The sequence below is a fragment of the Kryptolebias marmoratus genome, linkage group LG21 (genome assembly GCF_001649575.2).
Source record: "Kryptolebias marmoratus isolate JLee-2015 linkage group LG21, ASM164957v2, whole genome shotgun sequence".
NCBI lineage: Eukaryota > Metazoa > Chordata > Actinopteri > Cyprinodontiformes > Rivulidae > Kryptolebias > Kryptolebias marmoratus.
This window is the reverse complement of record NC_051450.1, coordinates 18,080,172-18,095,848: the sequence shown is the minus strand read 5'-3', so window position 1 is coordinate 18,095,848 and position 15,677 is coordinate 18,080,172. Positions and strand designations below refer to the sequence as shown.

The window sequence follows — 15,677 nt, the reverse complement described above, 5'->3', positions numbered from 1 at the left end:
ATCTGTGCACCTCTCTTATGCATTTATTTCCCTATAAAAAGGCAGCCGGAAAGCTGGGGTCAGAGTTAGGGTGAAGCCCGTCAAGCTGGGGTCAACAAGCAGGAGCAAATCTATTATGAGATTGTGAAAGAAGAGACTTTCCGTTCAATGGGTCTGCCCTCTATGCTAACCCCCCCAAAGTCCCAACAATTGAGCTGCATGTGAAATAAACAGAAGGACTATTAATATACCTCATATGTGTACACAGAGATATTTTCGTTACAGCCTTGGCTGACTCTGATTTGCTTCTTCTTGAGGATTTATTTGTTGATTTTACTTTCCTTGCGATCTGACAGTCTCTATTTCTTTTCCTCAGTTGAATCCCTGCCTGCACTGCGTGATGCTGGAGGGTTTAAAGCTTCTGTGTGCAACACGAAAGCACACAACGTGCGTCTCAAGATTGGTGATGTGGGTTTTTAGTTGCTTTGGTGTTTCTTTGAATTTTCTTTCTTAAAGAGCAAGAAATCTTTAAAACAGTCAGATTTAGTCACAGTATACGGAGGACTGAAACTGCCAGAATAAATGTCACAACACATAAATGGCTCAATATGTGACTTAATTTCCAATAAAATTGTTAAAATTAAGTGTGTAAAATATGAAGTTCATATTTTAATGCTTTGAATGTTGAATTAATTTATTTACTTAAGAGAATGCTAAAATAGTGATGTAAAAACATTAAAACCATGTAATTAATGATCCGATTACTAGAAAGTGATAACATTTCCATCTATAAATGCAGACATTTTGGCAGTTTGCTGCTCTGAAGCATACTGGTGTGTGTTAAAACAATGCCAAGAAAGAAAGACATCAGCAACGACCTTCAAGAAACATTTGAAGCCGCACATCAATCTAGGAAGTGTTAAGAGAGCATCTCCAAACTATTCAGACTCCAGCATTTCAAAAGTGTTTTACACTTGTTAAAGTTTATTCACGAGTGTAAAAAACTCAGGACAGTTGCCAATATTTCCAGCCGTGGATGTTGAAATAAGTTCATCCCAAGGTCAGCCTGCGTAATGTTTTGAAAATTCACAAAAAACCCAGGAGCCACATTTTATTCTCTGCAGTTGGCTTGTTAAATGTTAAAGTTCATGGCAGTACAAATCAGAAAAAAAGATCGAACTAGTATGACTTCTTTGTTTATCAGCATAAACACATTTTTTAAACGAAATTTTGAAAACCATGATGAAGGTCTGATAGTTTGGGTTTATTTTGCAGCCACATAACCAAAACACCTCCAATCAACTTTGAACTTGTGTCTGCGATTCGTTGGAATCCATTGTAATATGGATATTGTGCAGGCTAATGTTACAATACTGATAAATTTTTGACATATTTTGCAGTCATAGTTGCAACAGTTCAGACTGAAATGCTGTGATGGAACCTTAGGAAAGCTGGCATAAATGTATCCCCGTAAACCTCAACAAACCGAAGCATCATTGTAAAGATGAGTAGGGCAAATTTCCAATAAAATGTTACGAGAGGCTAATAAAGTCAAACGGGAGACAATTTCTTCAATTTATGATTGCTAAAGGAGGTTCAACAAGCTACTGGACTGGAGGAGTTTTACAATAATGCTTGTGTTTAGATGAAGATAAATTAAAACAATTTAAAATTAAATAAGAAATATCAATGTATGGCACATTTTTAACACCAATTCTAACTTTGGTATCATTTGTTCACATAACGACTTACATATTGAAGCATTTATGCATTTACTTTTGATACAACCAGTTTTTTTTCCTTCAAACCAACACAGAAGAAAAAGCAAAAGGTCAAGAGTGTGCTCAACACTCGATCAAAGTCTACTTCTCTGGTGAACTCAGATACACAACACAACCCGAGCAAAAGAATAAAGACTTTCTCATGTTTCATGAACAGCAAACCCAAACCCCTATTAACCACCCAGCTCTGTGTTTGTAATAAAGGACACTGCTGGTAATAGAATTAGTCCATCGTCTTTTACAGCAGCTTATATCCTTATCACTGAAGCCCAGTACCTGGACGGACTTAATGTTCCATAACACAACATCGCTTAAAATGAAACTCCCACTTGTGCAGGGCAATATTCAAGTCCAAATGACTACTTAACCGAAAGAAATCAAAGTCAAGTCAGCTGTAATATAGGGTACTCAGTGGAGGCAGACAGTATTTAACTCAGGGGGTCATTTCTCCTGTTAGTTTATTCAAGGAAGACTGAAATAATGTTCAGAGGGAATAACAAGTGGTTTATTATTCACTGCTGGTGGTTTAGATCAGACCACACATCCACCGTGTGGCTTCACCATCAGAACTGAGGCAGCTTTGTGTCTTTGAGCGGGTAGACTACACAATCACTGTTGTGCTGAGCACAGCCTGGTAAAGAGCAGGACTCCTGAGAGTCTCGTGTCTGCAGAGTGTTTTGGTGTGTTTAAAGGTTCTGGAAATCAGTGGATGCACATAAAGGAGCACATTAGCCATGGTTGTGCTTCTTCACTTTTTTTTTCATTACATAAAAGTTAATTGCAAGTTCTTCAGTAAAAATGCTTCTGCGTCATTAAATTGCTGCTTCAAAAATCACATCTAATTTACTTGTTTCTCACTTTAGCTCACATTTCATTACTGATAGTAGAAGCGTAGCTGCAAATAAGTATAAAAAAATGATAATTATACATATGCAAAGGAAGTGGTAGCCTATATTTAGCTATTGCTCCACATGACCTCTTAAACCTCCAGCAAAAAGAGAACAAAGAACAGTAAGTCTTCAAAAAAAAAAAAAAAGTTCAGCTACAACAAAGTTCCACACTGTATTTGATACAGCTTCTTACTGTAAGTACAAATACACAATCACCAGCAAAGAAAACTAAAAGTTAAAAAACTAAGTGTTTACTGTGTAAAAAGAAGCAGGGGAAAGTTGGGCTTTATCTGGCTAACGCTACGTATGACATTATTAGATTAATGCCATAATGCATAAAAAGCATTTTCTGGAGAGATAGAAAGTCTATTTTCTTTTTTTAATACAGTCTGATACTTTACATCATCCAACCTAAGCTTTGCAAAAGGTCAAAGAATAAACCTTGAGGGGTCAGAAGATTATTAACATTGCAGGAAAGAACTTCTGTGGTATGAATTTCTTATCAGTTTTTTTCTGTAATCTTTTTTTTTCTTGCAGAGGATTAGAAGGAAAATGGAACAGTCTCGTATTAAAGCCAAAAAAATCATAGAAACCACTGATTTAATCATTATTAATATTGAAAGGGTGCACTTTCAGGAACAATCTTCATTTAAAACTTAGCTAAGTTTCTTTTGTGTGTGAAAAATTAAAATAAAGAGTGTTATTTGACTAAAAGCATAAAGAACTGTCAAAAAAAGTTCAGACCCATACTGTTTCTAACAGCCTACTTAAGCAAAAAAAAGTCTCCAAATTACCAGTGACTAAGGTGAGCAAACCCACATTTGAACTTTGATTTTGTAGATATTTGTATGAGCTGACAGTGAGAGGACTTGGCTGGGGGAGGTTTTATTGAGCATGCAAAAAATGTCAATGTAAAAAAATAATTTGGAAGTGAGATATTTCAGTTCTCTGTCTTGGTGTTTTGTTTTTTTGCCCGTCTTGCCATCCTCTCTTACCGTCCGTCTGTCTTTCCCTCTCCAAGGACCTTTAGCGCTGACAGCTGAATCCAACAGACCATTGCATCCAGGGACCGACTAGACGGACGCCTCTTGAGAAAAGCTCCTTATACAGTTATTTTCCCCAAACCTGCTCTTCCTGCTGCTCACAACTCCACGTATCACCGCTTCCATCTCCATCTCCATCTCCTTCATTTTCTCCCTCCCAGCCTTTATTTTTCCGTTTAAAACGCAGACATCTCCCCTCTTTGTCTTGGAAAGTTCTTATCTTTTCACCTCTATCGGCCTCCTCTTTCTCCCGCTCCATATCTCGCCTCTCATCTCTCTCTGTATCCCTCTGCCGTTCCCTCATTTATTTATTTTTTTCTGTGTGGCTGAACTACGTGTAGTGGACCGTTTTATCTTTTAGATGTTATCACAAACTTTCACATAAGCTCGGATGAAAGGAATTCACCATGCTCTGTAATTTTATTTTCTCATTCATCTGCTGTGAGGAGCATCTTGCAACTTGATTTTTTCTTATTTTTTTTGTGGATTTCGCTCTGATAAGCTCTCCGTAATATTTCAAAGTATAGATAAATGTTTTCATTTGCCGAAGATTAAAGGATTTTCTGTATTTATATCCTTTCACTGATCAAATTAGAGCTTTCTGTTTGTGTTGCCGCAACAGATGAAGCTCTAAACAGATCACATCAAAAGAGCTTCTTATCCTATAATGATATGCTCAACTAGAGATAAGATGCAATGATGTAACTCCAGTGAGGAGAAACCAAGAAAGATTTTTATGTCCAATAGTTTCCTCTTCCTCAAACAAACACAATTAAAATCCTAGTATTCCTTGAAGGAATGTATGTCGCCCGCCTCATTCTTGTTGAGAAATGACAAAGTTGTAGCTGTTTTGGACAAATCTTGTAAATAGTGGAATATGAATTTTTTTGATAACAGACAAACAGGGTTGATTTTAACAGTTATTGCAAAAGATTTATGCAATAAGTAGCAGTAGTAGTACCACATTTTAGCCATATTGAATTGGGTTGGCTCCAAAGGTTAGCCAGCTGGAGATGTACATCCAATGATTATCTTCTCAGAGTTTCAATAAAATCTGTCCACTGCTTCATGAAATGTTTTGCTAACACTACAGACAAACTAACACACACAGACAGAAGCAAAAACATTATCACCTCTTGTTGTTATGGCAGGCAATAACAATGAATGGCACACAAATAAGAACATGTGACTGTCCCTGCTTCAGTAATGGCTGGCTGCTAATTTAGCTGTGGCTATACATAGCAAAGAGTGTTAAATTCTCACAGGAGGCAGTCCAGTTTCGCTCTCACCTCTGAGGTACGAGCTGCAGCACGAACAGAAGAAGTTCCTACAAAAGAGAAATATACGAGCCGAGCGCTGCCATCAAATAAACCTCTCATTCGCGCTTCAAAGTCATCCATCTTTGTGAGAAATACAGCTGGGTGACAGCCCAGAGAGGGGAGGGAAAAAGGGATGTTTCTCCCTCTGAGAGTCTGCATGCGCGCTTGGAGAAAACTCATGACTCATTTCACCCTTCGAACGGCCTCCGTGGCACTCCATCAGTCTGTAAACAAAGACCAGCAGAACCTCTTCCCCCCTCAGTCTCTCATTTTCAGATCCTCTTTTCACCTTTTTCTCCCCCCGACTCATTACGCCTCATCACACCCTCTCACTGCCACTGCGCTCTTCTCCCTTCCTCCGTCCTCACCAAAATCACACTAATACAAGTGAGAGAAAACATACAACCAGCTTCAGGCAGTTTCACAAAACCCGTCCGGCGAATTGGCTGCAAAGACCAGTTCATCTTCAAGCTGCCAGTGACTCTTCACAAATCACTAATCGAACCCAGCATAGATATGAGATTTCAGAAATAAAACGAACATCAAAGAAACCAAAAGAGGTGAGGAGCAGAACTTAGCTGGGTTGACGCAGAGTGCTAACACACCACAGGTGGCATCTCACTGATGACTAGTTAGTTGGTGACTAAAAATTGTGAGAAAATACGTCAACTTTGGGTTGCTGTCTCACCAACCAAATAACCAATGAGCATTTTGAACAGCCAGTTTTTGTAAAATCAGGATTTTTTGTGCACTGCTGGCAAAATTGTATTCAAAGCCATGCACATTATTTTGTTGTCCACCTTAGCCAACATCATACCCAACTCAGCCCGTTTTGAACCCACCTCGGCTGCCGACATCATTGGAGTACACGTTTTTTCTTGAAGATAGGCAGATGTGGGACAGTTTTTAAAAAGTTATTATTCATCATGCGTAGTTTTTAGACTAGAACAATTTCCTTGGATGTTTTCTGTCAGAGGAAAGCTACAATGCAGGTCTCAAAATACAGAGACAAGTTGGAGACGCCCATGATGACTCTGTGACTATTTAAAGAGAGAAGTTGTCACAGTTTTTTTTAACATGTTCAAAACTCAAGCAACAGGATCTCTGCGACTCACATGGGGAAGCTGAGAACATCTGTGAATGTTGTTCTCCAACAAGTCAGAGCCTGGTGAAATACCACTTTGAATGTATGATAGATCGTTTTCAAAACATGATGAATTAACTCAGTTTAGCAATCTTCTCTGTGTGGTCACACAGAGCGTAAGTCATTACTACACCACATTTGCCTTTTCACATGTTGACTGTTACTACTCTGTTACTAAGGGCGGAAAGATACAGTAGTTGTACACACTTTTCAGCGATCCGTGTAGACCAGTGGTTCCCAAACTTTTCAGCTTTCGACCCATAAATTAATAGTGACAAAGGTGTGTGACCCCCATCTGTTGGCTGTTTAAACATCCAAAAAAGGTACTGACCCAGTTAAATATGAGGATAAAAACAACACAAAGACCCAACATCCATTATGCTATTTTTCAAAATCAATTTATGATTTGTATTTCAATTCTCTGTCACAATTATGGTGCAAATGTATCAAAAACTAGGTTTTAAATTGTAGGTTGATATCTGAAGATTATCTAAGGACCCCTACTTGGTGTTGGGTGACCCACATTGGGGTCCCAACCCCAACTTTGGGATTCATTGGTGTAGACAAGCATTTGTGTGCACTTGTCCATAGTTCAGCTGCTCCACAGCATTCAACTCAAGTCTGCAGTTTTCATGATGAGCTGATTTATTAAGTGTCCAGTCAAAAGACAAAACAAAGAAACAAAGTTTGAGTGATTTCTCACCAGAAATTAGGTGTTGTTTTTTTGTCCTTGTGGTCCGAGTGATAAATTAACAAAATGTTGACAGCAGTAAGTCTCCTCACAAGCTGAAAGGGTTGACAGACCTTAACGGGCAGAAAATTATGACAAAATTTACATCACTGCAGAGCAGTTGCAGAAATCTGTTTTCGCCTTACTTTGCTTGGCGGCACAAAGGTGCAACATTGACCAATTAGTAATTTCACTGAGATGGCCAGAAGGTTTCTAAATCTTGTCTGTTGGTGTTTTGTGAAAGCACCTTTCAACTTATAAAGTTTACAATAATTGCCTCTCCTGTTATCCCAGAAGTTTGAATCCATCTCTTACCCTTTCAAACATCTGCTTGACTTGATCCCTGGTTTAAAAAAAAAAAGAAGCTTTAGGGATTATTATTTAATCGTGCCACAAATAGTCTCCCAATTTCCTTCTTTGCACATGTAATGGGTAAAAGACAAATTTATTTGCTATTTGAGGATGAACTGGAGAAAGGGACACAGCTAATGTAGTGTAAAAGAGTCGGTAAATGACGGAGGGCTTAGCTGAGATAATTCCCACCAACGTGTCGACATCAAGCCGGACGTTTCACTCAAATTGCAGACATTTGTTCTCAGATCCAAGAGGCAGAAATAATAGTGCATCCAGAGAGTCAAATTGTTTCCTACATCTGCTCTCTGCCTGTTTAACATGCAGTGTGAAATTACAGCGCCTTCCTCTGCCTGTTTTACAAGGAAACGTCCCATCAGAGAACTGCTGCCAGCGTGTTTGTCTGATACGTGAGCACCTCAGCTCCTATTCTGTCAGTTCAACCTTTTTTCACGTGTCTGCCTTCATTTTGGATGCGTTTCCTCTTATAATTACTTTACTCCAGCTAGGATTTTGCATTCCTTGCAGTCTGTTTTTCTTTTTTTAAGCTTGAGACCTTTCACAGCTGACCATGATGGGAAGAGACGCAAAACACTTTGGGTTCGGCAGCGAGTTCGTGAAAATGAACAACAGACACACGACAGATGTCACCTCACTTGATAACTTTCTCACAATCTCTCTTCGTGACACTTCCATGGTAAAAACACAAAACAAAACAAGTGCTGTGAATGAAAAACTTTCATTTCCTTTGTGACGGACAGGTCTAAAATCCACTGTGGGAAACCTTGGAGTTGCCATAGCAACAACACACACCATCTCGCTAAATGACTGACAATAGCAGAGATGAAAAGAATATAAAAAAAATGTTTACTGACACCTTGGCAACTTTCTCTGCTATGTAGTGGTAATAAGGGATGCATCTGCATCAGTGGCTGAAACAGCCATAAACCACCTCCCCAAAAGGGGTGCACTAAACAGAAACGCAAATAGTTATCTTTTCTATGTCTTTTAACACATGGGATGGTTCTCTCGATGCTTAAAAGCAGAAGTGGCAGCAAGAACAAGGGAGGGATTAGATAATGGCAAAGTAGTTGTGATGCATAAATACCCCTGGGGTAAGTGAGAGAACAAAGAACAGCAGGGAACAACAGTAAGCCACTCCAGCTATTGTTTGAATCTCCAAGTTTACTCACATAAGAGCAATAAATCATCTGCTGAGGGGAATCTGTAAAATCAGTGCTCCCATGCAACTCTCAGCCAATAACCTCAGATCTTTTGTGATCTGCAGACAAAGGCTCCCCTAAAACTTCCATCTTGCCGGTGTCAGATAAATAAGTAACCAAAAGGGGTCCTAAAGAGCAGCGAGGGGTCAGAGGGTAATGACTGTTTAGTTTACACGTGCATGATTATGCCTCTTACTCTCGCTCCCAGCGGGGCCGGACCCCCGTTGGGATGCCGAAGCACAAAGGTCAACAACAATGAGCTTGTCATTCTGCAGGTTTCCATGGTGACCATGCAGCCCTCCGAGGCCGGCGGGGTCGTTTTCATCAGAGTCCTCTTGGATGAGGCTAATTGCCATGTTTGTGCCGGTGTCAGAGCTCAGGCGAACTCCCGTCACAACGCAAATATCAGCGACGCTGGTCAAACACGGCTCGTCACTGTACCTGAGGATAAGTTACTGATCTCCATACTGTAGGTCTACATGATGCTCCTCTTATCTATAGAGATGGAGGGTACGTTTTATTGTTAATACAACAGCATACTTCTTATTAAAATGCTAAATTTTTCCTCTCTTACAATATCCATTTAATTACCACAGTTTATATATTTTTCAGCAAGTAAAGTGTCTCAAAATGCTCATCACAGCTCTCATAGCTCTTTAACAATGCCTTAATGGAAATTCAAATTACATTTTTCTACTAGTTGAATGTTGTTCTTTCCTTCACACTGAATTGCCTAAAAGAATATGATATAAACTGGCTTTAGTGTTTTTTTGCCAAGAGGCATCAAATCATAATATCCTGGCTCAACACTTGCACAACCTTACTCCTCTTTTGTTTCTTTCTCCTTTTTTTCCACCCTTAAAGGTATTTTACCATTCAAAGTCCAATAAAAAGCCTGGATGCTGCGAGTCTAAAGTAATTCCACCATCCAGGCGAGGGTCACTTATTATCTCTAAGCACAGAGGGATGGGATGAATGAGTAAATTAAGTCTTTGTCACATATTTGAGACCTCAAAATCAAAAGAAGTGTTAATCAAAGATGATCTGATCAGACACAAACCTTTTGAATAGCAGTGAAATAGAAAGGTGTGATGGGTTCTGCACAGTGGATGAATAATAGTTTTAAAAATTGCTTGTTTTCTAACAGATGCATGCCTCAGGCCTGTAAAACATTAGTGGATTGATGATCGAGTAAACAATTAAGTTCCTTCAATCATATAATCTGAATTTTGCTGGAGGGACAAAGCCGTAGGCTATATCTGGTGGATGCCTGTCGCATCCAATTTAACATATTGTCTCTTCACAGATCTAATAACTTTTTTACACCAATATATCACTGAATGCTGTACCAGAGGCTTTTTTTTAAAGAGTTTTGCTTTTATAAGCTGGGATTTACAGTGAAGCTCTGAACTTTTTCATGGCTTTACAAATCCACAAGTTAAAACCTTCAAGGACAGCTCCGACTGCACAGCTATTTCAAATATTATTACTGCAAACAGGTTTAAAATAAGAGTGTTTAGCTGCTTACAATCAGTTCCTCATGAAAAAAAAAATCTGTTTTTGACCTTTAAATACTAGAAACTACTTCAGTGTTTAAAGTCACGAGCAGCTGATAATTATGACTATATGAATCATGTGGGATTCGCATAGCAAGAAAATGAATTAAAAGTTAATTATAAATACAAGAGCCCCCAAATATATACCCTCTGATATATATATACTTTTATGAGGGCATATATTTATCAGTTAAAGCCTCTAATAGGCTATTTTTAGAACTCTGCTGTTTGGCATGCTTTTTTTCCTCCAAATTTGATTAAGTCATGAACAAACTCAGACTTTTACAGTGAACTTTACCCGCTGAAGCTGTTTGTAATGACACCAGGACCTCCAGTATGAAGATGTTGGAAGGAAAGACAAGACAAACACAGCTGTGAGTGTGGCAAAATAAATAGTTTAGCTCTTTGATACCTGATCATGACTGCACTCTGTGAGCACCACCATGTGGACAGAAATTAAAGAGCCAGGAGTACAAAACTTCGAAAATTGATTATTTCGGTTGTTGTGGGGATGTGGACTGGTGAGTGTTTGCTGCTGGATTCTGGCACATTCTCACACTGCAACAGAATTTAATCTGTCTTCACGAAGTGGTGCTCCAAGACGTCTCAAACTGGCTTCAAAATCTTTATTTGTAAAATGGAAAAAAAAGAGCAAGTCTGTGCCAAGTATTACAAAGTCAAAAGACATGATATCCAGTGCGCAAGTCAAGATAAAAAAAAAGGTTGATTCTTACCAGGTGAGATGCCCAAGTCCCGTTCATGAAGCAGGGAGCGAAGCTGCGTGTCTTGTCCCGGTGAGAGGAGTGAGGTAGCGCAGGAATTACAGAGGAGCTGAACATGGAATATCCTCAGTGCTGGTGCGTCTCTGGAAAATTCAACCTCTATTTAAAAAAAAAACTCCTTGTGTCTCCCTGCAGAAATTCCTGCGCGCTCTGGCTCGTCCCTCCGGAGCCCGGTGTGCTATTTGTGCCCCGCGGGGGGAAGCGCTGTGCGCCGGTGGCTCCTCGGCGCACGGCTCGCTGTAACCGGACACCGCACTGACTGTCGCGCTGCGCCACGCACGATACTGCCTCCCCTCTTAAATGCTGTGGGACGAAATAAAAATAATAATTAAAAAAAAAAAGATTTAAAAAAAAGGCAGCGGCGTCTTTAAAACGCGAAAGTTTCCTGTGCTTGTGCGCAGAAAACGCAGCCAGAGGAGCGGAGGTGGCTGCTGGCTCCACAAAGCTGCCTCTACTTACAGCTGCGCAGCTCAGGAGCAGGGTTTTGTTGGCAGAGGACTGCGCCCCCCCTCCACTTTCGCGCGTCCACTATAGAGGCGAGGAGAGACGTGGCAGCGACGCGCAGCTGTCCTGCAGGTGGAGGAGAAGACAAAAAATATGGACCAGAAAACTCTGGAGCAACAAGTGGAACGGCTGAGATTGGATCAATTTACCTGGGCTGGGCTGGGAGGTCAGCATGCAGCTTTGAGATATCAAGAACGGGAAAGTTGCACATCAGGCTTTGGGAGATTGAAAACACAACCCCAGTTCAGACAAAGCTGGGTAATTGTGTAACATGTTAATAAAAGCAGAATGAAATGATTTGTAAATCTCATAAACCTTATACTAATAAGGAGCATAGTAAATGTATCAAATACTGAAACTAATAAGTACATTTTTGGGGGGAAAAAAGTGGTAGTAATGAATTTGATGGTAGCAGCAAATCTCCAAAAAGTTGGGTAAGGGGCAAGAAAAGGCAGTAAAAGAAAGTGGTACAATTAAGAAACTGCTGGAGGAGCATTCTGCAACTAATTAGTTTAATTGGCAACAGATCAGTAAGAGGACTGGGTATAAAACTGGCATCTTAGAGGTTGAACCTCTCAGAAGTAAAGATGAGCAGAGGTTCACCAGGGCGGGGGAAAAACAGCACCTAGAATTTAATTTCACACCAGCAATAAGAACGATTGCAGAATGAGGACTTTAAATCATTTTAAAAGGGAGGTTCAAATGTTTTAGAGTGGAAAAGGTTATGAACAATTAATATCTTACCTGTTGTAGATAGCTCTTTGAGCGACCTCTGTTTTACCAAGGCATGTTTGTGTCATTGACTTAAAACTTGTACTGGAACCAGCTGACAGGAAAAGTTGGTCCCTTTCTGGCTTCAACTTCCAGATTCTGGTCAGTTGAAGGTCTAGATAAATGCAGTCTATGTTTGGAGAAATTGAGTTTATTTCTGACCCAGTTGATGAGCTGAAGGCTAGTCCAAATGGGGCCGAAACCAAAGTAAATTGCTGCTACTAATAATAGCACAAACATTTTTCATTGCATGGATATTCTGACAGAAATATACAATAAAACGTTTTAGCTAAGCTTGACAGTTTTTCTGTTACCATTGAAAATTCAATTGTCCTTCCCTCCCCTCAGGTTAAGCGTCCCGGGTGACGTCCTCAACAGCACTCGGTCTGCATATTTCTATCTCTGGAACAATAACCGCCTCCGCTCATCCCTCACACCAAACAACACGAGTGTTCTGGTCCATATCCTGGTCACTTCCTGTCTGGATTACTGTAACACTTTTATCTTTGGTCTTCCACAAAAGTTGCTTCATAAATTCCAGCTGGTCCGGAACTCTGCTGCATGTAATACAACTAGAACTCCCTCCTTTAACCACATCACCCCCCTTTTTTTTCAGCAGCTCCATTGGCTTCCTGTTAAATCTCACATTGAATGTAAAATTCTGCCTCCCACTTTTCAGGCCATTCACAATCTTGCTGCCCGATTTCTTTTTGATCTTTTGCAAACTACCACACCCACCCGTACTCTTAGGTCTTCATCTCCCATTCAGCTTACTGCTCCCCGAGTCCGTCTGATCACCGTGGGGGCCTGAGTATTCAGCCACTCTGCTCTCCTTTCCTCTTGACATCTGTAACTTTTGACTCCCTCTCTCACCCACTCTGATCTTTCTCATCTTTTGCTGTTTTCAATATCTGTTTTGAAATCATTTCATTAATGCAGTGATTTGCGATTTTTTTTAGCTTCCGACCCATAAAATGATAGCGGAATAGCCTTGTGACTAGATCTATTCCTGGTCTAAGTACAAACTTTACTAAAACATGTGAAACACAACACAAACTGTATTAGCAACTACAATCCTATTTTTATTAATTTTAGACAACTGTTCTTAGTATCTGTAACAATTGTTACAATTATGGTTTAAAACAAATGCCATAAGCAGTTTTTTTTCATGTAAGTTGGTATCTGGAGGTTTTCTGAAGAACTGCACTTGGTTTTCCAGTTTTCTTGGTTTTTATTATTCTTATTCTTCTTCTTCTTCTTATTATTATTATATTTCTGCAGGAAGTGCCCCAGGCTAAACCAGAAGTGCTACAAGCGCTGCAAATAACATGAGAATTTTTTGTAAATGACCATGTCATAGAAAACTGATGGCAAAGTAAAGGTTTATGAAATAGTGTTGGTGAAAAAGTACAAAGAATTTTGAAATTTGAGTTGTTTTAAGAGGGCTGCAATCCACTTTAGTCCTGCTCCAGTTCAGATTAGCTGTTAGCTCATCAGTCCGGTCAGATTTAAACTCCATTCCTCCAAACTGAGGTTCGTTAAAAGAGCCATCTACAACAGGTAAGATAATAATTGTTCATAACATTTCTACAGAACCCCACTTCAAAGGATCCCAGCAATCATTTTTAAGCATATTTGACTTTAATCACTGGGCTGTCCACAGGAATCCAGCTGTCCATTGTTCTGGATGAAGTCTTGGCAGTCAAAAGCCACTCTTATTCATTTACAAATGCAAATATTTACCATGTCAGATATAATCTCATGAGACAGAAGGAGAAGAGAAGAGCAGTGTTGGGTTATTATGACTTTACGTATTCTAATAGTGATATATCCCCAGTTCAGTTATTGTCTAGTGACTGAATGCCCTGAAATAAATGCTTTGTTATTAATCTCCAAAAGCCCTTAGTATCAGCTTCAGGGCTCTGACAGACAGCGTGAGCCTGTCTCTTTGACGGACACGAGCTGGAGTCACCAGCAGCTTGTTAATATGGCTCTATGTTAAACAGGCCCGTGCCTCTGCGAATGCCCCGGCTCCTGTGTACCCACATCTATATTCAAATCAAGTCATTTTCATAAAAATGTTGCTACCCACATGGGGGAAGTAAAGCTGAGATTTACATTTCAAGTGGCCTCTGTGTAACTCTGGGAAATGCGTGGGTAACCTTTTCCTTTCTCTTGTGGTTGAAGGGGGGGCAGATCGGCTGTGGATTAAAACAGGTTGAATGAAGATGTGTGGATGGTCAGAAGCAGCTTGAAAGACCATGCCACAAGAGCTAAAAGAATGTACGAACTGAGCAGCAACACAATGAACTCACTCTGGACTAGAACATCAACGATAAAGAGTGGTTTCATTTCTTCTAATTGCTGTGACCTCCAGAACTTTTTCTCTTCGCATCATTTGAATTTCACTTTCGTTTACTTTGCATGGCTTGCTCCCTTTTACAATAGATGTTTAAAACTCTCTCGTGGTGAAACCCACAGGAGCGCCAGGCGAGCTTCAGAGCCGGGCTTCAGTTGTCAGGCTTCACACAGCAAGCAGAACCCATCAGTTGAAAACAACGTGGTGTGTTTTAAACGAGCCATCCCAGTCAGTGAGGGATGACTGTTGGTAAGAGTTCATGATTGGAGGCCTGAGACGGTAACTTCTGATGCCTGCAATTCTTCTTTTGATATTAGGAAAATGTCAAGAAATTCCCAGGAAATCATCTTTTCTTTTTACATAAAGGGATAGTTCAGATCTTTTGAAGTGGGGTTTTGCGGAAAAGTCATGAACAATTAATATCTTACCTGTTTTGACATAACTGATGAGCCAAGACTGAAGTGGATTGCTGCCATCTTAAAAAATATAAATATGCTGAAGCACCTTTTAAACACAAGTGAAACTCAAAGAAATGAAGAATTCAAAACACAACATAAAAATAAATAGGCAATGAAATGAGATCAATTTAAAATAAGATTCAATTAAGATTTGTGTGTATGTATATATAAATTTGTGTTACATGATTATTTACATAGAATTTGAAGGTTTTTGTGCAAATAACAGCAGCAGTTTTTATTAAGCCTGGAACTTTTCCATCAGGGGTATTATATTTCTGCTGGAATAACCATTTAGTGCAAAATCAATGATGGTTTAAAGGTTTACAAAAATGTGTTTGTATGATATTGGAGTCATTTTAAAATGGCACAAATCCACTTTGGTCTTGGCTTGGTGCAGACTAGCCATTAGCTTGTCAGTCTGGTCAGAATTAAACTGAGTTTTTATAAACTGAATTTGTTCAAAGAGCTAAATATCTACCATGGGGAAGATATTAATTTACGCATTTTTCTACATTTCACCTGGTCAAACAAGACCAGGTGAAAAATTTAAGATGATTCATGATTCATCTTGCTGCTTTTTCAGAGTCATTTTTTGTTTTATTTGCTTTATGTTAGTATTTGTAATAATTTACACAAATGTTATGAGTGACTGCAAACAGTGACAAAGGGAGGAGATACTAAACAGCCAGCCACATTCACTGCTTTGGTGCCAAACCTCAGCTGACTGTGGCCAAGACCCCATATTTCCTCTGTCAAACAGGCCATCTGTCTTGTTGTTTTTCTGCCA

The 15,677-nt window shown here is 39.6% G+C and overlaps 1 protein-coding gene across 5 annotated transcripts in view; it reads right to left on the bottom strand.

Moving 5' to 3' along the window:
* The window catches only part of sema5a (sema domain, seven thrombospondin repeats (type 1 and type 1-like), transmembrane domain (TM) and short cytoplasmic domain, (semaphorin) 5A), a 151,987-nt gene extending 140,712 nt beyond the window's left edge, over positions 1–11,275 (bottom strand). For 2 of the 5 annotated variants that reach the window (XM_037973211.1, XM_037973212.1), the window contains exon 1: positions 10,751–11,228. The gene's annotated coding sequence lies outside the window, so the exon portion shown is untranslated. Of the gene's footprint in view, positions 1–4,982; positions 5,002–10,750; positions 11,230–11,257 lie in introns of those variants that run through there. The other 3 variants (XM_017406745.3, XR_005232599.1, XM_017406747.3) reach the window with 3 other exon arrangements.
* Between the last annotated feature and the right edge of the window lie 4,402 nt (positions 11,276–15,677).